The sequence below is a fragment of the Lepisosteus platostomus genome, chromosome 3, assembly GCF_059453375.1.
Source record: "Lepisosteus platostomus isolate fLepPlt1 chromosome 3, fLepPlt1.hap1, whole genome shotgun sequence".
Classification (NCBI taxonomy): domain Eukaryota; kingdom Metazoa; phylum Chordata; class Actinopteri; order Semionotiformes; family Lepisosteidae; genus Lepisosteus; species Lepisosteus platostomus.
This window is the reverse complement of record NC_142613.1, coordinates 61914258-61936390: the sequence shown is the minus strand read 5'-3', so window position 1 is coordinate 61936390 and position 22133 is coordinate 61914258. Positions and strand designations below refer to the sequence as shown.

The following is a 22133-nucleotide window of genomic DNA, read 5'->3' as shown; positions in this document are numbered from 1 at the left end:
GAATGATTGAGGGCAGTCAAGGGAGCTGTAAATAAGAAGGTTTTGCAGATTAAGTGGTCGGCGATATGAGATGATGGGGTGGTCAGAAAAGAGGTTACTGATGGAGGGATCATCCTGTAAGATGGAAAAGTTGTTGTTAATGGTCCTTGGGATAGAAGTGTGTTAGGGTGGAAGGGAAGCACCAAAGGAATGTGGTTGTTAGGCTGAGGGTTCTGGCCTAACAACAATGTTATTGTTAGGGCCGTCATCAGAGCCAAAAACAGCCCCCAAACCCAAAGACGGCTCCACAGCCAAAACGTGGGGTTTTCTCTCTTCTCTTTTCAGTATGGAATAAACCTATTAAAGGTCATTAAAGTTGTACCTCAGTCTTGGGTGGTGGAATTCTATTCTTAATCTTTACTGACATCTCTACTTGTAAAACTGTACTTGTAAAACAATACTAACAGTTGTTCTGGAGAATCAGCAGTAACTACTGAAACATATGAAGTGTGTTTTCCAAGTGTTATACGGTGCAAGAATGCTTCAAGAAGTGATGGACATTATATGCTTTCACGTCGTTCATCACCTCCCTCCACATGTACACTAGGGAGCTCCACCTACAGTATAAACCCGGATTAATGAATATGAAGGGTCCTTTCCTCTTTAAAAAATTCCTGGAGAGAGTCAGTGCAATGAGGATGCATGTCGGTTAGAGTGAGGAACTGCTTCAGCGTGCAGATTTTTATCTTGCTTTGAGACGTGGGATTATCCTCTCCTTGTTCTCATACATACGGTATATAATAATAATAACATCACTTTATTAACCCTTTACAATTTCTTGCATTAGGAATTTGTCTTTTCTCATACCCCAGCTTGCTCTCCATGAGACACACAGACACAGATAGGGAGAGAGAAGCTTGGGGTCCGAGCGCAGGGTCAGCCATTGTACAGCGCCCCTGGAGCAGTTTGGGTTTTCCCATGAAAAAGCCCCACTTTTACTAAGCAGCTTTCACTGTGAAGAACGTTGAGGGCTTGAGGACTTGAACCGTGCTACACCCATTCTGAAATGAGAGACTGCAGCTGCCTGTGACACACTCCATTCCTTCTAGGCAGCATAAGGGCTCAGAGAAAGGGACATGCATATCTCAGCCAGAAACTTGCCTCGGTTACCTTATTACAGTCAAAGCCTGATAAGTGGCACTTGGCAAATTCCAGATCGTAATCAGTTGGTGACATTAACGGGTTCATTAAGCTTGACAAGCTCTGTTAAAATTGGCGTTAATGTATGAAAAGTCAGTGCGACTGTTTATCCCTTTTCAGCATTGGCTTTTCTTCCTCCTCCCTCCTTCCCATTTTATGGCTTGGGAGGTGCACCTGACAGATTAGTGGCTTCTGTTTCCAGGTGCCATGCAAAGCAGACCCATTTTCTGTGTACAGTACTCAGATATTTATAGCAGCTAAAATCCACCATTGTGTTTTAGAGACAGTTACAGTATGTGCATTGAGATGCGCCACAGTTTGAAAGCTGGCGCTTGGCACAGTTGGGAAGGATGTGGGATTGAGAAAAGGCTGAGAAACGTGTGATATTGCGGATAGGTGTAGGTTCACAGATTCTTTAAGCAGTGCTGCTGTAAAGAACCAATATTGACTCTTCAGCAAGATGTCACTGTCTCTGGGACTGTAAAAGAGAGGTACCGTCCTCCCTTCATTAGGAGAATGAATACAGGGGAGACCATGCAGTTTTGGAATGGCATCACTGTTAGATTTAGAACCCAGGCAACATCAGTGTTTTAAGACAGGCCAGTCAGATTTTATCATCATTTTATCTTACTACAATTATTTTTCAAAACTGGAGACCAGGCTTTTAATATATTTGAATAATCTGGATATCATGAGATTTTGGACTTTAAAAAGAAAAAGTAAATAAATACAGTACATTTTAAGAAATAATTGAAAATATGTAAACAGTCGTGGCTTTTAAAGTACTGGACAAATGTTTATGTTGTTCTTTGGACCTTTGCACATTTTTTTTCTAGTTCCAAAACACACACACTGTATAATGTGACTATTGTATAACATAAGCCTTTTTGATTTGTCTGTGTATGTTAGTGGTTATGAATCAGATTTTTTCCCACATGTCTTTGACCAAAGTCTTTTGGTGGCTCTTAGCAGAAGTATTGCACTTATGTTTTTTTTAGCTCAGTAATTATGTTCAGGCTTATGTTTTCCATATACACATCTGTGGTATAGCATTAACACGGTTTAGTATCTGCCCTGACTGTTTGTCAGAATGTACTGGTGTTTTTAGTTAACAAGGAAGTGTTATTTCAGGAAGATTTTTTCAGGAACTTAGTGGACTTTAACCACTAGATAAACTGTGCCCTAGACATGAGCAGGAAATGTTCCATAATCCTTGTGTCAAGACACAGATAGTGGCTCTGTGAAGTATTTGGTTGTCTCATTTAAATTAATTAAGCTGAGTGGATAAAAATTCTATACACCTTCTAGACAAAGGGGAGAAACCTTCTCCTTTTCACTTCCTTTCCTGTTTTATTATGTCATTGAACAAACAAAATAGGTGTGAAAACAGTCGGAATGTAAAAAGTGGTCTAATGATTATTGCTGTCAAAATTGTATTGGTAGCATTCTGGTGCAGGCAGGTTGGATTCTGACTGGTGGCTGTTGTCCTCTTTCATAGGTAGGTAAATTGATTTAATTTGATATAGAATTTAATTAATATGGGTGGACCAGTGGCGCAATGGTGAGCATTGCTGCCTCGTGGCGCTGGAGTTCCAGATCTGGGGTGCTGTCTGCATGGTGTGTACAGTCCCCCGATGTCCACATGGGCTTACTCCATGTGCTCCAGTATCTCCCCACAGTCCAAAGTTATACTGGTAGGCTAATTGGATTCTGGGAAAATTGGCCCTGTTTTTGTGTGTGTCCTGCAATGGACTGGCTCGAAGGTTTTTAATTTGAAAATACAAATAGACGCCACCTTGAAGAAAAGGATAACATCAGTGCTCATTACTGAAACAATTCTACTTGGTTTAAATAAAAACTGCACACGTTTTAGTATTTATTAAAGTTGGAACATATTATTCTTGGCCCAGTATATACTGTTTGTGTTGTTTTTGTTTCTATTTTTTCAGACAACCACAAACTTGTGAATTTTAAGGGAAATGTTGACTTCTGTGAGTTTTCTAGCCCAGTGCCAGTCATCATATTCATAGAAGGGTACTACAGAACGGGGCACTTACACAGCGTCCTGTCTCACTGCTCAGTCCCTTCAATAACACAACCATAAAGCTCCCATTTTGTGTTCCTGAGAACATTATCAGAAGCACAGAGAATGCCAAAATTCCTAAAGAAGTATTGCAGTCCTTTTAAAACTTGAAAAAAATGCATACAAAGAAAATATTTTTATCCATATGTCAGACTCTGGGTTGTTTAAAGTATGGCGTTTTGTGTCTGCTTCATGTTGAGTCATCACTGTGAGGCTGGAGTTATTTTTCTCTTGTTTCCGGAAAAAGACAAGAGAGCAGAAAGATGCTGGTGAAATCATCGAAAGGAACCAACCAGATGCTCTGAACTCAGTGACCTTCAGTGTCTGTCTTGAGTCAGGCTGTTACAACAGATCATGGGATTCATAGCAGTTGGACTGAGCTTCTGTTGTGTTTGCGGCATCTGTTCAAATCACTACTTAATTCTGTCAAACATTCAGGACATGTCCGCTTTAATTGTTGCTCTATTAAAATATGTTTTCGTGCAGAAACACCTATACAGTAAAAGAAGGACAACTGGATGATTTTTATTTTATTCTGAGAGGACCACTGGCAGTCTTGAGTGAAAAAAGAAAAGACAGGCATGTGGGGGTCAGGAAATTACACTGATTATCCCATGCTGGCAGCAGCTAATTCCCTGCTCACACTGTGAAAGTAATGTGTGATTAATGTCCATTAAAACCATGTGCTTCCCATTCGTTCCACCCAGAATCCTGATTTCAAAAGCAGTGATTACCAAATGGGAGCAGTTTTCTTCAAACGCACCTGCTATAAAGTACTGATGTTATTTTCCGTTTCTGTGGACTTTGATTAGTTATTTATGAAGTTCTGAATATAAAATCTAATCACATTTATTGGAAGATAAAAACAAGCATCTTGGCATTTCCTAAAGTTTTGGACTTCACTTACTTCAAGAACTCTGGGGTAGCCCTAGAATCGATTGGTTTGGTGTGTGAACAATGTGAGATAGAGATCTGGCTTTAACCCACTTGGCTGGGACAGTGATAATTTGGCCGAAAAGGTGAGGGTATTTTGATATTCAACCCATAAGGACTAGGGCTCAGTAATAATCAGGTTATAAGGACAATGGCATCGTGATAACCAGACCATAAGGACAAAATAGTTGGAAAGTACCAATGACCAGTTTCAAGAGTGATGTTGGGAAGGGATGGGGATTGAAGTGTACTGGATAGGGATGTTTGTTGACTGTATTTATGCACGCTTAGCTGACAATAAGCATGCCGGCTGTTCCACATTTTGCACAAATAAACTCAGTGCAGACATATGCAATCAAAGCCTAGAACCAAAGTTCTCATTCACGTTACCTTTAGTACTTTTGTGAGTACTAAGGTATACAATACTAAGCATGTGAAATACACAAAATAAAAGAAGGGGTGGGCTGAGTTATTAAATTATCCCCCCTTAAAAGTCCATCCCAAAGAACCAAATTAACAAGGTCTTCCAAACTACAGTGCTCCACCTCTCATGAAATGTTTCTGTGCTTATTGTTTTTGCCCTCTGTCTTCAAGAGGCCCATCTAAGTTTGTCCACTGAAGGTCAATGATGATTGTTCTGGTATCTTGAGAAAAAAAACCAAGATTAGCTTCAGATTTTTAATGTTTTAGTGAAGTATTAACACAATAAAAATAAAAGACGGTTCTTGCTCGTAAGGAATTTTACTCAAGCTTGTGAATCGTAACATGATGCCCAACCTACAGTATCTGTCAGCGGAATGGTCACCAGAGAGCAAAAAAAAGTGTAATTCTGATGTCATGACCACAGCTATTCAGTGCATTCCATGCTTATCAGTCAGTGCTGGCGCTGCTATTAAGCTTTATTTTTCGGGGAAGGTAAGATAGGACCTTACCAGTTATGGAGCGGCTTACTGTTACTTTCAGAAAATGAAAAGTATCGATTTAAGATTGGCCCATCCAACCCGTCCTCATTACCCCCTTATATAATATAACCATCTCTGCTGTAGCGCTGGTCTCTTCTGGCAAGCCATGCTACTTGAAAACATTCTGCTTATTGTAGCTGAAGCTAATTATGAGATTGCTGTTCTGAGCATCTATAAATAGCGATCCTCCAAGATATGAAAGTTTTAAGGTATTTTGAACCCTTTTGTCTGTTTAACCTAATTAAGAAATACAAGTAATAACTATTTTAAAATGATAATATATCAAACTTACATTAGGTCATTGAAAGTAACTAAAGATTGCCCTGTAACTTTTCCCCTCCTCTATCTTTGTTTTTTAGAAATATACTATTCTTCCACTTTTTCTATTTCCTCCTATAAATTTTTAAGTCTTCCCATTAAATAGAAGGTAATTTCATTGTCTTTATATAATGCCTGAAGCCAATTGCCTAATTAAACCAGAGACGCACAAAGGCATGGAGTCTAGAAGTATTTATTAAGTAGGCTACCATTAATTATGCATGACTTTTATAATGAGTAATATAGAAGAGGGATGGCGATACTATAAGAACAAACCTTGTGACTCTCTTGCTGTAATCTCCCTGGAGTCGTTGGGTCAGGGCGTGGCTAAATGCCTGTGATGAAAGATGTGATGTGTGAAACGTTCTTGATTTATTTCTAATTGTTTTTTTTTAATGTCAGATGTTTTAAAAACATATTTGATGTGGTTTAGATAATCTACTGACAGATGCTTTATTTGTGTACTCTACACTGTGAACAATTTTAAACAGTTGTACAGTATGTAACATGTGTCTTGTGCAAATACATGCAGCAGAGTGATAAGTGGTGTGGGAATGAAGATGCTTGTACCTCTCTCCCTCTGCTAAAGCCCTGAAGGTGTCAAGTCATAACAGGTGCACCTGACAAAAGGTAGTTGCTTCTTCCAGTAGTTTCAGTGCCTATATAAGTGGGTGGCGACACACCTGCTACCTTAAAGATATTTCTTAGGTATTTAATGCCACTAGAATTTTTTTAGTTTCATTGCTTCTCATGAACCCTCACACTACCTGTATCTGAAATAATGCAATAATGAAATAAGGTATTCTTACATTCTGGAGAATTTCATATTATTGAAGCAGCTGAGGATGGAAACAGTAACTTGTCATCATAAACACTCTGTCCGTTGCACATTATTCTTAGTGCTGCTCCAGCAAGGATAACAGTAGAATTCATTCCGTTCAGATGTCTACCTGAAAGTTTAACATACATCCTCTTTCACCCCTTCTTTAAATAGCTCTGTGTCCCTGCCTGGATTCAATCAGATGAGCGTGCACAGTGCCACTTCCTAGACATCCGCTAACTTCAGCCAAAATGCCTTGTCCTCTGCTACAACAGAATGCTCTACCACCTAGGTTTTAAGGCAGTGATATCACTTCTGTAATGTGCCCAATGCCCTGAGCCCTGTTCCACCTACAAGTACAGCACTTGAACATGCTTCAAAGTTAAGTGATACTCTGGAAAATTTGAATGCGGTAAAATAGAAAATGCAAGTGCTTCCGTGGTAAAGTCTAGTGACTTGCTAGGGGAATTTTTTGTAGGATATGTCCCTAGATAATAAGCAGAGTTTGGTTTTGCATTTCTTTGTGGAACATGAGCACAGCTTCAAAAATAACATGTTGACCTATGTTTGTTTATTCTTTACTGACAAAGAACACATTGTATGCTGTAATACTTTTAATTTAAATGGATTCTAAAATCCTGCAAATATTTTATTAGCAAAGTGTAACAAAGATGTGTCTTTTTTGGAGATGATAACAGCACAATTTCATGAATCAATTACCACAAACATGTCCACTAAACACATTCTTAAAAATGTGTGCTAAGAAATGTGGTCTCACCGTAGTGTTTCATTTATTATGATTGGTCATTAGTTTCCAGCAAGATTATACTGTCTGTCAGGCTTAATGAATAATTGAAGAGTGTGTATAGTGAACGTCTACCTCTGATAGAGGTGTTCTGTTCAATTCCAGACAGGGCTCCTGGGGTGATTATGTTTTAATACTTTGCGCTTGTACTTGCAAGATATGCCCTCGGTTCACCAGGCGATGCAGTCTGACTGTATGTTGACTGTATAGTCCAGCAGATCTGTGCTTCTCAGTATTGACTGTGACAGTTCCCTGCTTCACAAATCACAAGTGAAAAAAGGTGAATTATCTCATTAGGTTGCTCATGTGCAAGTCCCAGTGATACTGCAAGTTAGAAGCAAACATCATTCATCAGCAAAATAGTCCCACTGTCCACAAAAAACTCTCCTCACTGGCCAGTCTTGTGGTATGAAATGTTGGCCCACCGTGAACTTGTGAAATCATTGCATTATAGCAGTTGAGGGTTCTAGCCACGCTGCCTTGATCACTGAGAGTACTTGTACTGCCTTTTGAGTCCCTGGAATTTCAAAAAGGAAGGAAATGGTCTGCTGTGAAAGGATTTTTTCCAGGACAGTCTCACAGCTGCAACTTCTCCAGTGCTCTTTTAACGGCTCACATGGATCAATAGCAGATTCATATCCACACACCATATCTTCTCGTTAAACATTTTTCCACTCAGTTTGAATCCAATTTAAAAAAATATAAATATGCCTCTTCTGAAAATAATGTGGTGACACGGGCATGGTTGATTTTGTTCCCCCCTTTTGGCAAGACCGATGTTAAGTTCATACTATATGCTGAAAAATAAGAGTCTGCTAAAATAATACTACTGCTGTTTTTCACTGTATGGCATGATCTGTGCTGTATTTTGTGATGCATCGAATTAAAAGTTCCTTTGCCGTTCAGAACATTTACCCCCCCCAAATACAGTTGATAACCTTCTTCTGCTAAAGTCCGTGCCTTAACATGTTGATGAAAATTCTGTTTAGATTTCAGATGGAGGTTCTCCAAAATAAAAGACATTCTGGAACTAGATTTTCAATGTTTATTTCAGAAATTAAATTATTTGCTCCATCTGTTTTGCATCAGTATTAATGGCATTCCTGACCCCAAGTAATGTCGGAGAGATAGTGCTGTTGCTCCTGTGAACATGTAACACGCAGCAGTGCAATGCTCACTATCAACACACATTTGATTTTGTGAGGAATAAAGAAACATAGATTGGTATGCTGCTTGGGCAGCTGGGTTTATATAAGAGACTTGCTTCATGCTGTGTGATGAATCAGAATGCCTGATGGCTTTTCAGGTATCACTACACCTGTAGACATCTAGTAACCCTGTCCATGTGCATGTGCATGTGAAGTTATAAATAACCTTGAATTAACAATATGAATAAGTTGAGAAAGAAAATACATGAATAATTTTTAAATTACAGTACTGGAAAATTGTGTATTTTTGATTTCCCATAAAAAGGAAAAGAATTTAAATGTGTAGATATTGATAGCAGTTGTATCAGTGACTTTACAGCAAATGCCCCCCAAATAATTTGCTAATGATACAGTGTACTCCTTCAAATTCACACAGAATGAAAGTAGGATCAGATAATGATGAATATAATTTCTTAAAATTGTGAAAGGAAAGTGTGTCCGTTTGTAATTCAGTCGATAATTACTAATTCATATTAATTAGGTTACAGATCGTTTCCATAACTACTACTGCCAGCACCACCAGGATTATTATTGTTATTAGGATAGCAAATAAAGATTTAAGCAGAAAAAGGGCATTCTTGTTCCAGACCCCAATAACTGGCTCATATTAGACTGAATCCGTATACCAAAGTCTTATCTCCCTGCCAAACTGTATTGCATTTCTGAATGAAGGACATAAGAGAGCCTTAGTGTTTAGAAAGAATGAGCACTGCTTTATTTCACTAGCCTGAAGCCATGGGTTTCTGGTCATTTTATTTCTGTGAGATGACTGATTTATCAGTGCAGGGAGAACCTGAATGGATTACATTTTATTGTAAAAAAAAAAAAGCCCAGGAATCAGTAAATAAATCTTTCAGTTAGATTATCAGCATTCCCAGATCCCTGCCCTTTCCCTCCCATGTTTTCCACTGATGTGTACAGCTTTGAAGCAACGGTTCTGGGAGGTGGATCTCAGGAGGAGGCACTGTAGTGCAGAGGATTCTTGAGTGGACTTCATGTTCTGTGCTGGAAGCTCTGTGTTCTTTGTGGCACAAATGAGAAAATCTGGAGAAAACAAAGCATGTAAAGCAAATTAAGAGTGAAAGAGCTAAATGGGATGAAGTTTAAATGGAATGCTCCATGTGAAGAATCTTATTTGCCATTGATTGGCCAATTGGAACACAAAGCCACAAGGAAAGTCAACACATGAGAGGAGGCCTTTTTGCTCATGTGGTAGTTAGTTGCTAATTGATCTGAGAATCTCATCCAGCCTTTTCTTGAAAGAATTGTTTGACTTCAAAACCATGACTGTATAGCTTTTCCCCCTTTCCAAAAAGCCTTTTTGTGAAGAAGTGACTCCTGTTCTTAGATTAAAATGTACTTTCCGCTGTTTTTTTCTGCTTCTTGTTTCTTTGTTGATACTGAAGTATTTCATTGGAATGACTTTGATTTTCTTCCCTTTTCACAACTGTTAATAAGAATCTTAACCACATTTTTAATTTATTAATGCTAGCTTACATCAAATCAGAACATGCTTAAACATTGCATCATACTTATTCAGAGCTCTGGAGAACTGGCTCATGGAGACAAATTTAAGTTTTACTTTACTAATAGCATTTCTATTCCAGTTTAGGGTGGAAACAACTTTTATTCTAAAATCTTGGGATGTTCTGATGAGTCTGAAGGCCAAGGATGCACCTAGAACCACCTGATCTTTCCTTTGTACAGGCTCCATTGTACTTTTAGAGACGGATGATTTACTCTCTTGTAAAATATGTTGGATTGTGGCTCTCAAGGATTAGGGTTGAAGACCTCTGATTTAGATTATTTGCCTCATATATTGATTTTATTCATTTTATTGTGACGGTGCTGTATGAGGGTGAGCCGATGAACCACTGCTGATCTATGGCGACCCTGCGCTTAAAGCCACTCACTGTGTGAGTGAGTGTGTGACTCTCTGGATAATCAACATCCTTTAAAAAAAAAACAGCAAATTCAGAGGAATAGTTTTAATGTTTTCAGATTGAATAAGGCAAGTTTTCCAGTCCTGGAAAGGTCACGTATATTGACTCTCATTACATGAAATTGTTCGGGAGGAAAACATAAATGGGCTATTTTTAACCCTAAATTTAGTGATGCAGAGACTGCAAATTAAAGGCATTGCTTTTAGTAGCATCATCAGCCCAACCAACAGTTCTCATTAGTCTCTTGGATTGTATTAGATGACATAGTAACTGTTCTAGAATGGTAAGGGGATTGCAAGCATGGACATGCTTTGTACAGTTTTAAAATGTCGCCATTGAATCTGTTTGCTTTTCCAAAGGGAATAGGTGCTTGAAACAGCCTTGCTTTTGGTTCTTTGGTGTTCTAAATGAGGGCAGGGTGGCTGTTTTCCCTATAATAACATAAAAGCCTAGCTAAAAATGTCCAATTTGAAAGCAACTGTTATGATCTTGTATTGTGTTGTTTTTTCATAACATACATCAGCTGTAATTTGTCTCTCTCTCTTTGTTTCCCCCCACAGTGGCCTGTGTCATTCTGGAACTCTGGCACAGGGTTTCCCTGAGGGCTGCGGCTGCTGGTCCAAGCCTATTGAGACGCAAGGTGATCGCGGGCCCATTACACATCTCTTCCACTCCCCAGGGCTTTCACAGTTGCTTATCGGCTTTGTGAGTTGTGAGAAGTTCCTAAGAAACTCTTTTAAAGGGATGAGAAGATCAGTTGCTGATGGGTGTAGAATAATATTCTACCAAAGAATGCATTGTGGTTCTCTCAACTAAGGTCCTCAAGGACTACAGTCCTTGAGTGTGTAGAATATTTGAATTACCATCTGTTGCACACCTGGGGAAAGGATTAAGTTGGATGAGTTTAACAACAGCACTGAGGATCCCTGATACAAAGCATTTTTCCTTTTAATTGGAACTTAGATTTATTTATCTATTTATTTTAAGTTTCTGTTTTTCTGTGATTTAAATAATCACACATTTTAAAGCTTAAGATATTCCATTCAATTAGCTTTTTTGTATTTCAGGTTTAACCTGAAATGCTCACACATAGCCTTATAATAATTTCCAAAAAAGATGGGTGGTTTTCAATTCCTAAACCTGGTCTTTGTGACCAGTAAACATACAAAACATGGAATTAAAACCAAAATGCTTTAGATCTGGTGGCTCCTAACCACCTTTGTTTTGGGTTTATACCATGGACCACTTCCACGTACTGTAAAGTGTTGTTCACAGCAACTGTTTGAACATTACACATAAAGGGTATATACTGTACCATACAGTACGTATAATAGAAAATAAAGTCATGGCTAACGTTTTATTTTCAAATTCCAAGTGAGCCTAGATTATGCTTGCATTTTTTACCTATTTTTTCCAAATGTAATTGTGATTATGACATAACGGGCAGCTGAATGTAAAAGGATAGCATGCTAGGTACTTTTTGGGTTAACCCATCTGGCTGAGAAAATGACAGCACTGCCCAAAGATCAGCACTGTCACAAACCCCCTTCACTTTGGAGGAATGAACCAGGGAGGCAGCTGCAAGGATGCAGCTGGTGTGGAGGCAGGTTGCTTGTGACTACTTTTATCCATGTGCAAGGACAAAACAGAGACACATATTCAGAGCAGAGAGCATATGATATTCATTTTACTTGATAATTTGGTTCCTGCTAAGGTTGGTTGTCTGAATAAAGTAATTGATAAATTTGCATTTTGTTAATCATATTACGGAGGTGAATTGACAGAAAGTGACTCTTAATTAAAATGCAGTGTGATATTAAAGTTCTAAAAGCCAATTATGTATGTCCTGATACCATGGAGGATGTTATACTGTATTATGGGAAGTTCACTTACTTGAAAGCAAGGAATTTAGGAAAAAATGCATGCCTTCTTTGATTTTATTCTATTTGTATTTGTTCAACTTTAAAAAAGCTGTTCCAGTATCAGCTTTGAAGGCTGTGCTTGAATTGAATCACAGGAGCTGTATGTTGTGTTCTTTAACATAGAGTAGACAAATACAGTTTCACTTTTGGAAACCTGTCTTGTTAATTTAATTTTGTCAAAGATGTTTTTTTTAACAATAAATAATCCAGCACTTGGTAGCAAGAAAATGGATTTATGGCGGAACAGTTTGGCTGAATTTTGGGAGTTACTTTCAGATAAATTAGAGTTAAGTCATGGACCATGAGTTGGGAAGCACTGCTTTAAATTCTTTGTGCCTGGGGCTTTTTGGGGAAGCTAACTCTGTGGCAATTTATTTATTTTTCCCGTATAATTTGTTTGCTGTGTTTTGCTGTGGGCGCGGCTGTAGAAACATTGTTCTTTAAATCAAATCAATATGTTTTCTCAAAATGCAATTAGACATCTATTTTGGAATGAGTCTGTGGTTATTTAAAAGGCATGGCTAATTATAAATCTGTCAGTCGTTTCTTTTTGGAATATGCTTTAGTATCACATCTGCCCATCTTGTGTTCAGGAACATAAATGTTCCCCTGCTGGATGAAATGGATACAGTCTGTTCATTTTAATATACAGTATTTAGGCAATAGACCATGCATGGCCTGCTTGATCCACATCTGGCAATTGTGCTGGTTTCTGCTTTTGGGTTGGAACAGGGAAGAAAATTGATCACGCATATACTGAATACCTGTACTCATTGATTTCCTATCAGAGACACAAAATCCCAAGTTTAGTTTCATTATATGGAAGGAAGAGGACCTCTAATTTATCTGAATTCCTACAGAGTCCTTTACAATTGCCAATAAAAATATCTATCGTGGATTATTTATGTGTAGGTGAAGGAAAATCCTCTTTACTATATGTGAAAAATGTTAAATTAGATTAAGAACAGTTTACATCTTTTAATATGCAATTGTAGTGCGTAGAAGAGACTGATTAAAGATTTGATTTTAAGTCTTTATTTTAGGCATTGAAAGGACAGAGTTATGTATTACATAAGATTGGCATAGAAAAGTCCTTCAGCTATTAGAAAGCACTTCAGATTGACCCCAACTGTACTTAAGAAGACAACAGATATTAAGTTTTTTTTTTCTAATCACAAAAGAATATGACTGACTTCTATTACATGAAAGGTTATGAAAGCAATAACTTTTACTAAACTTGAAGATCACCTGTACAGTGTCTTGTTTTTTTAGAGACTGCGGTCATGGCACTTTGATGTAGCAATCGTAATTTCAGTTCAGTTCATTTTATTTTCATAGGCACAAGTGCAATGAAATGCTCATTTGCATGTTTGCTCCAATACAAAGACATTAAGGAAACACCAAAAACATAAACACAGAACAGTGGCAGCAACAAGAAGTTAAGTAACACACATCTTTGAAAGAAACATCAGTGTGAGCCAGTGGTAGGGGTAGAGTTCAGTAATCTGACATCTTATGGGAAGAAACTCTTCTTTCTCTGAATCTGGAAGTTAGTGCCTTTATGCTCCTATAATGCTTTTCAGAGGGAAAGGGGAAGAAAAATGAGAAACCACATTGGTTCATATCCTTAGAGATACTTCCAGCCTTCCCAAGACAAAAAATGTGTGAAATAGAGGGAAGCTGTACTCCAATGATGGTATGCGCTGACCTGATCACCACCTGTAAGGCCTTCTGGTCAGACAATGTTTGAACAATATGTGTCTGTAAGGTCCCTCAGTGAGGTAGTCAATTTTAAGCAGATTCAAAAATGAAGACCAAGGGGCTTTCAAAAAAACTCATGGATAAAACTGTAAAAATACGTACATCATAAGTAGAGTATGACAAATTTGAAAAGATCCTTAAAATGTCTAAGAAGTGCAAGGTACCCAAACAAAGCCTACATCAGGCTGACTCTACAAACTTAAAGTTCAAAATTGCGGGAGAAACATGCGTGAGTCTCTACAATATCCTGATCACTCCAGAAACCTGGTCTGTGTGGCAAAGTGAAAAACTTGATCTCAAATCCCACATCAAGTTTTCCATTTATATGATATAGCAAACATGAGGTAAAATCTTATGTGGACAGACAAGACAAAATTGGAGCCTTTTGCTTTAAAGTCAAAGAATTATATTTTATACAGATCCAGCACACTATATCACTCAGTCAGTATGGTGGTGGCAGCATTATGTTATACTTCTGCTTCTCATCAGCAGGGACTAGGAAGCTTGTCAAGGCTGATGGTAACATAGAGCAAAGTACTGGCAAATCTTTGAGGAAAACCTGCTTCAGATCTAAAACTCTGACAAACGTTAAACTTTCAGCATGATAATGACCTAAAGTAAAAAGCCAAAGCTACACTTAAGCGGTTAGGAATAAGAAAGTGAATGTCATTAAGCTGGCTGCTCAAAGACCTGACTTAAATCCTGTTGTGGATCTACAGAACTGCTGTCCATAAGCTATGCCCAAGCAAGTTGAGAGAGCTTGAGAAAATTTACTTAGAAGAACAGGCAAAAATTGCACCAATCTACTTTACAAAATTGCCACAGACTTACCCAAAAAGACTTGCACCTCTAATAGCTGCCAAAGGTGCTTCTACGTAGTATTGAGTTCTCAGGTCTGAATACTGTGCAATCAACATTTTACAGGTTCTTCCTCTTTTTTTTTTCTGGCATTTACTGTAACTTATTTACCCTTAGAAGCCTTCAGTCTGAGCATTCAGGTGATTCAGATTCAGGTTTTGAATAAAGTATTGCGTGTAAAAGCACGTGTATGCATCATTTTGTAGTTCCACCAAATGGGACACCATGGGATGAGTCTCAATACTTTTTCTAAACATTGTATGGAAATAATATCCTAGGGGGATAGTCAACATGAACTTAGGCATTTGCAAATTATTGGAAACAAACAATAAAAGTCATAGACACACTCAGAACAAACAATATGATGTATTTAGATTTTCAGAAGGCTATTGATACAGCTCCTCATACAAAAACAATTGTAGAATCAAAGACAGAAGTTATTCGGGGAAATGCTTCTGTTTGGGTGGAGAACTGATTAAGGGATAGAAATCATAGTATATCTATATATAATACATTTACTACATATAATAGTAAATGCTCAAACTGGGATGATATAATTAGTGGAGCACCACAGGCATTTGCATTGCACTGCTCTGATCATTATATTAGCAAACTAGATTCTGGTAAAGTCAGCAAATAAGTGAAGTTTTCAGACAGTATCAAAATAGGAGGATTTCCAAACACTGTAGAAGAAGCAAATTAAACACTAAGATTTTGCTAAAGTTCAAGCAAAGACCTGCAGACTTGGAATTGTTTTCTGTAATACTTTATTTTATATATACATTTTTCTGTTACTTATGTTATTTTTCTCTTAGGGGAAAACAGCTCAATAATGCTAGTTTATAAATTTTAAATCTCTATATCTGCCTTAAAAATTAGACTTTAAATACACATATTGGGCCATTTTTACAAAAGGTAATCCGTGCTGACAAATTCTTTATATATTTGCCTTCCACATTACATTAAGTACTATTATGTTAGTCATAAAGAAGTCATAAAGAACTGAAATATGTTGTAATGTCACTTAAAATAAAGCATTGCCATCTTTTCTCAGCGTGTTACTTGCTGTTCACGGTTTGAAACCATCCCTGGAGGATTTCATTTGAAGTCCACCATGAATAGCTTCAGTCCAAACAAACCTCACACCATTTGTGTCTATCAGCGAAATTAAGAATTATGGCAGAAAAGTCACAAAGTTAAAAAAGTGCAGCTTTTTTTTTTCTTTAATCACTGATATACATCATTTCAGAAGTGAAGAGCATTGGTTATACTGATTTGCATACATTTGCCCACCTTATCCTACTGCTAACCTTGGAAGGCTGTGTCAGTAATTTATTTGGTCTACTCTGGGACGCTCAGCAGCAGATGTTTAAACTCTTCCTCCACGAACCCTAGCTCATGCAATCCAGATGGTCTCTTTCTTGTTTTGCACCTTCCCTTCCCCAAAATTTCAGTGGTTAAACACTTGGAAGTTATGAAGTATACCGTTCCACTTGCTTTTGCCAGAACTGCACAGTGCCCTGTTTGATAGATTTGTGTCCACATGGTGTAATAAAAGGAGCTGAAAGTCTTTCAGTAGGTTTTTATAGAAGAGAAAAAAATTGGCTTTGGGATTGACAGATGTGAATTGCCTCCAGACCTAAACCTGTGTTAGGTTCAGTCCAAGACAGACACATCTTAAATGTCCTTAGGAGGCAATCTTTTTCCTAAGGTTACATGGTTTTAAAAGTTAACAACAGGTTACAGTTTTATGCTTATATAAAGTTCAGCCTTTCACATTAAGTTCTAATATAGGTGAAAATGTGAATAAAACAGCATATATATTTGATTAAATATAGTGGAGTGGGCTGTGGTACCAGCGAGAAAGATAATTAATCAGTGCCTGTACAGCTGTTTCCTGACATTTCTGCAAAATGTTGTGGAAAATTTAATGAAGGCTAGCTAGCTCAGTAATGGTTTCAAGCTTACCCAGTGGAAAATATGACAGTCTTTCCATAGACTTAAGATTAACATGAACCATTTCTTTTCTTTGTATAGGGGGATGTAATCTGTGACTTTTAGTGTTAAATGGAAACATGTACAGTAGGCACCAACAGCTGTAGAGTCTTACAACACATTATCTGAGGATTGTTGCTCTACTGCTCTATTAAATAAACACCCCGACCATACGAAAGTCCTTTTTAATTGTGTTTTTATTTAAGATATTTGCAAATTCTGTTTTTTTTAAATTAACATGTCACTGACAGGAGTCCTGTGCTGGTGTAATTTGCTGCTAATTTGACTGCCGGAAGAGTCTGTTTTTCCTGTTAATTTTTTGTATTTTCTTTTCATCATGAGAAATTTTCTTTAGCTGGGATGGTTATACACACAGGTAAAGTTTGTTGTCTTTTGCAGAGACATGCTTACTTCCTTTATTGTCATAGATAAGAAATTTGCTTTGCAGGCAGATAAAACACATAACACAATACTGTACAGATTACATTTAACACGGCACAAATCCTTTAACAAGTACGAAATACATGCAAGATGAGATTAAGAGTTTGCAGCTCTTTAAATTTAGAAGGAAAAATAAAAAAGTTCAATCATCAATGAGATGGGTACATGCATAAGAAACACTCATGACGGAAAAGAATAAAATATATCAATCAGTTGTCCAAATTAAGAAGGCTAATGCCAGTGGGAATAAAGGTAGGTAGTCTAAATTGCCACCCTGATGGAAAGAGCTCGAATTCACTGTGCAAGGGGTGGCCATGACAGTCCATGATTATGTTGGGTCTCCTGCACTGTTTGTTTGGTATAGATGTTTGCCAGCTGTAGCTGTTGTGCTCCGATAACTTTGCTGGCTACCTTCACAATCCAGCTCAGTCTGTTTTTATTGTGTGTACTCAGGTTACCAAACCAGGTTGCCACAGCACAGTGAGTGTTGGAACAGATACAGTAAACGTTCTATAGAATAAAAACATCATTTTACTACACACCTTAAAAAGACTTTTTTCATTTTGTTCACGAAATCTAGAACCCATAGGCGAGTGCAGTCTCCCAAAGCTCTTGTACCTAAGGGTGGATTTAGCCTTAACAATTATAGCAAGTAATAAATTCTAAAAGGCAAATTGCTCAACAGCTGCCTAGTGTGAAATAGTGAAGTTTATTTGCATATATCAGAAATTGAATCAGGGAGGATGCTAGTTATATGGTATACTTACTGTAGCCTTTAAAGTCCTCTCTCCTGTTTTCTGTGGAATCACTGAAAGACAAGTGGAAAAGTATAAACCTGCTTTCTACCCCTGCTGATAAATATTGAATCACCAGGAAATTGCTCACAATATTGTCAGTAATAATTCGCCAAGTGTGGTCAAGAAAAATTGCTATGAATTAATTCCTAGCAATTATGGATGGCAAGTATTGCCACAAGACATTTTTTAAAATCTTTTCCTGTCCATCCTGAGAGGCCTGAGAGTTTTTGAGAAAATAAGCAACAAGCAAATAATATATAAAATAGATTTTTACCTGTTTTTGCTCATCTCAACAGAAGTAAAACAGTCTGTACACTATACACTGTTTCAGGGCTCTTTTGCTTTTCATCTGGATGTTTTTAGAGACTACCAAACCATAGTGATTATATTAGTTTCCGACTTCATACTCGTTCAGTTTTCCATTTTCCTGTACCACTGCATGAAAGATATAAGCCTAGTATTAACGTAAAAACAAATGTCCTTGTGAGAGAGGGTGTTCTGATGCTGAATGTCTACCTTTATATGATGATATGAATGCCCATAAAAAACAATCTGTTAATTTTTAGTTAGCATTTAGGCACTCTGCTGCACAACTCCTCTTGCTCAGAAGGAGAAAAGGACAAGTTTAGTTGCATAACCAAACCTCTCATAAAAACAATTTATCAAAACTCTAACCTTGGATCACATTCATGGTTCTGCCTCCCACACAAGAACTGTCTCCCACTCTCTCTCACACTCACAAAGGCAGCTATGGATGTGAGCATCCGTTCCCCCCACACACATGCTCCCAAATACTAATGTGGACACATCCACTCTCATCACCGTCAGCTGCTAAAAATACTAGTCTCCTAATTTAGTTCCTTCCTTTCGATTATTCAAAATATTGGCCAGTATTTTTCTTCCGGTTTTTAATGATGGAGAGTGTGTCCAGCACACGGGGTGAACTTGCACTGCACATGCATGGTTCCAGTAAAAGGACTTAGGAAATGTAATTAGCAGGAACATTGCTTTTTTTATTATCGACATAAAAGGAGCATGTTGCAGGAATTCTGTGAAAGTAATTTCCCCATATCTGAACGTCATTGTTTCTTCTTTGTGAATCACTGTAAGAATATAAGAACCTAAATATGGTAACAGAGAGGAGGTTAATAAGCCCATCTAGTTTGTTTGTTTTTTCAATCGTTAATTGATCCAAGGATCTCATTCGTTTTGAATACTTGGATCAGGTTCTGTCGTATACTTCCACATGTAAAGATTCGTCTCTATCAGTGAAGAACATTCATTTCACTCCCTGCTTGCTTATCTCTGTGCTGACTTCAGAGCAGTAATATCTATTCTATAATTTGGTGACCAAAACCGTATGCAGTATTTTAAATTGTCTTACTAATATACTGCACAATTTTAACATAAAACCCTTTGATTTTAATTTAAAATTCTGCACTTCTGCACAAAGATATATCCTAACATTGTCTTTGTTTTTCCACATTGTATATTGAAGATGAAAGTGACAACATAAGCATAACATGACATACAGTAAGTCTTTCTCATAAGTAACTTCTTCAGACCCAGTGTTTCCTATCTTATATTTGTAGGTTGTTTTTTCTGTTTGCATGCAACACCCTTCATTTGTCCATACTGTGTGTCATTTGCTGGTGTTTACCTACCAGCATCAAATTTGTTCTAAGTTCTTTTGTATTTGCAGCTTCTAAAGTGTTTGCTAATACTCCTAGTTTGGTATCATCTGTCATCTTGACTTATTTCTAATAGAATCTAGATCATTGATACAGATCAGTAATGATGATGTGTGATCTACAGGCTACTGCCAAATTAAAGGAAACACCAACATAAATTGTCTTAATAGGGTGTTGGGTCTCCATGGGCCGCCAGAAGAACTTTAATGCGTCTTGGCATACAGTATATTCTACAAGTGTCTGGAGCTCTACTGCAGGGATGTGACACCATTCTTCTACGAGAAATTCCATCTTTCTCTTTGTTGTTGGTGGTGGTAAACTCAGTCTCCGGTGGTGCTTCAGAATGTCCCATAAAACGTTCAACTGGGTTGAGATCTTGTGACTAGAATGGCCATGCCATTTGATTTGCATCGTTTTCATGCTCATCAAACCATTCATTGACCACTCATGCCCACAGGATGAATGTGATCACTCATAAGGCCTTTGTATTTACTGGCATTTACCTTGCACACTTAAGAGGTTGAGTGGACCTAAACCATGCCAGGAAAATGCACCCCACACCATAACAGAGCTTCACCATGGGAAATACGTTTGAGCCTGTTGGCTTTTATTGGTGTGTGAGACACATGTACCCAGGCCCTCCGAGAGCTTAGATGAGGCTCGGGCCGTTTCACATTGTGAGGCCTCCTCATTGTTTGGGAAGAGGGGTGAAAAATATTTTAATGTAAACAATGGCGTGTATTTTTTTTAATTCGTAGAATGCATTATATAAATAAAAAAACATAATGATTACATAATTGGATGTGTATGACACGCAGTATTGCGTGGAGAAAAGCATAGGAGGATTAAGGCGGGCATTTTGAAACTCCTAAAGAAGGGTAGATTCAGCACTGAAAGGGGGACGTTTCTTCCCAGCCGGGAACTTTAGTCGAGAAACACAGTATATGTTAAAAGTTCCAAATTCGAGTCGAGGAGCCAAAGTTGAGGAGCACAGCCAAAGGGTTAAAGTGGAGGGGCATGCACCCTCGGGTGCGGTGAAGCCCCCCTGTTAGGTGAGGCCTGGGCCAAATGGCCCTGCTTGCCCCCCCTCTTGTAGGGCCTGCCTGTCCTTGTCTGCTTGATGAGAACAGGGTGAAAGATGACTCACCTGACCATATAACTTTTTTCCACTGCTCAGTAGACCACTTACCGTGTACTCTGCACCACTTTTCTAGCAAAAGTGCACTTTAAGGTGTAATAAGGTGTTTATGCACTGCAGCCCAATTATAGCATCCTTCTCTGTGAACTTCTCGACGTGATGAACCTGCCTGCTTAGATTGACATTCGTAGTCAATTGATTCAGAGTTTTGCCATGCATCTCAAACCAATGCATGGACATACTGTAACAGTTGAGAAATATGTGCTTTCGTCCACAGTTGCCTCTAGTTGATGATGTGTTTCTGTCAGACTTCCATGCCAACATCATCTTAGGCACTGCTCCCTATAAAACATTAGCAAATTGAGCAGTCTTTGTCAATAAAGCTCCTGCTAAATGTGCCCCAACAATCACCCCACTCTCAAAGTCACTATGAACTCTTGTGCTAGCCATGGTAGCCAAAATAATGGGCAACTGGGCCTGTTCAGCATTTTTATACATGACCCTAAGCATGCAGTTTATAAACATGGGATGTTTATTGCTTATTTAATTTAGGATAAACACCTGTGTGGAAGCACATGTTTTCAGATCGTTTCTATCCCTCATTTACTCAACTGTTTCCTTTTTTGTGACAACTACCTGTGGATATGTATTGATATCCCTTTAATATTACTCTTGGCTTCTGGGAAAACTGGTCCTGGCCATGAACTGGAAAAAGTGGTTAGAAAATGGATGGATGGTTATCCTCTATTTCCTGCTCCTAATCCAAGTACGTGCTTTACTTTGAATGCCTCCTGCGTTCGATTTGAGGATTAATGTTTTATGAGGAACTTAAAGATTTCTAATCGGGAAGCAGTTTGACACTTCTGGAGATTGGCGTAGTTTGTCTGATATGTCCAGTAAATCTTCTTGCAGGAGATATTTGACTCACAAAATGTTTTCAAGTTGTTATGAACTTATAGGGTGAGTTCATTTCATAGTTACAGGTAGTTGTATGATATATACATCTTCGATTCCAGAAAAAAATGCACCAAACAATGGAATGTTTCAGTTTGCGGTTCAGAGAGATCTTTGGTTCCCTCCACTGTGTTGTTTGTGGTAAGGTATCCTTGCACTTAATAGGAGAAATAAAAATGTTACTTTGACACCTTTGATCTGCAAAATGCCTGCCACTGCAGTCTGTACTGTACTGTAGCTGCTTTGTTTCACTGATGAATGTCTTGGAGTGACAGTTGAAAGGGTTAACTAATACCTTATGTGTTGAGGTACTGTCAGTAATTAC

The 22133-nt window shown here is 38.0% G+C and overlaps 1 protein-coding gene across 8 annotated transcripts in view; it reads left to right on the top strand.

Annotated features, from left to right (window-relative positions):
• Window positions 1–22133, top strand: part of hivep2a (HIVEP zinc finger 2a) — a 101853-nt gene that overhangs the window by 53679 nt on the left and 26041 nt on the right. For 5 of the 8 annotated variants that reach the window (XM_088626315.1, XM_088626309.1, XM_088626312.1 and 2 more), the window contains one exon: window positions 10812–10956. The gene's annotated coding sequence lies outside the window, so the exon portion shown is untranslated. The remainder of the gene's footprint in view (window positions 1–10811; window positions 10957–22133) is intronic. The other 3 variants (XM_088626316.1, XM_088626310.1, XM_088626314.1) reach the window with 1 other exon arrangement.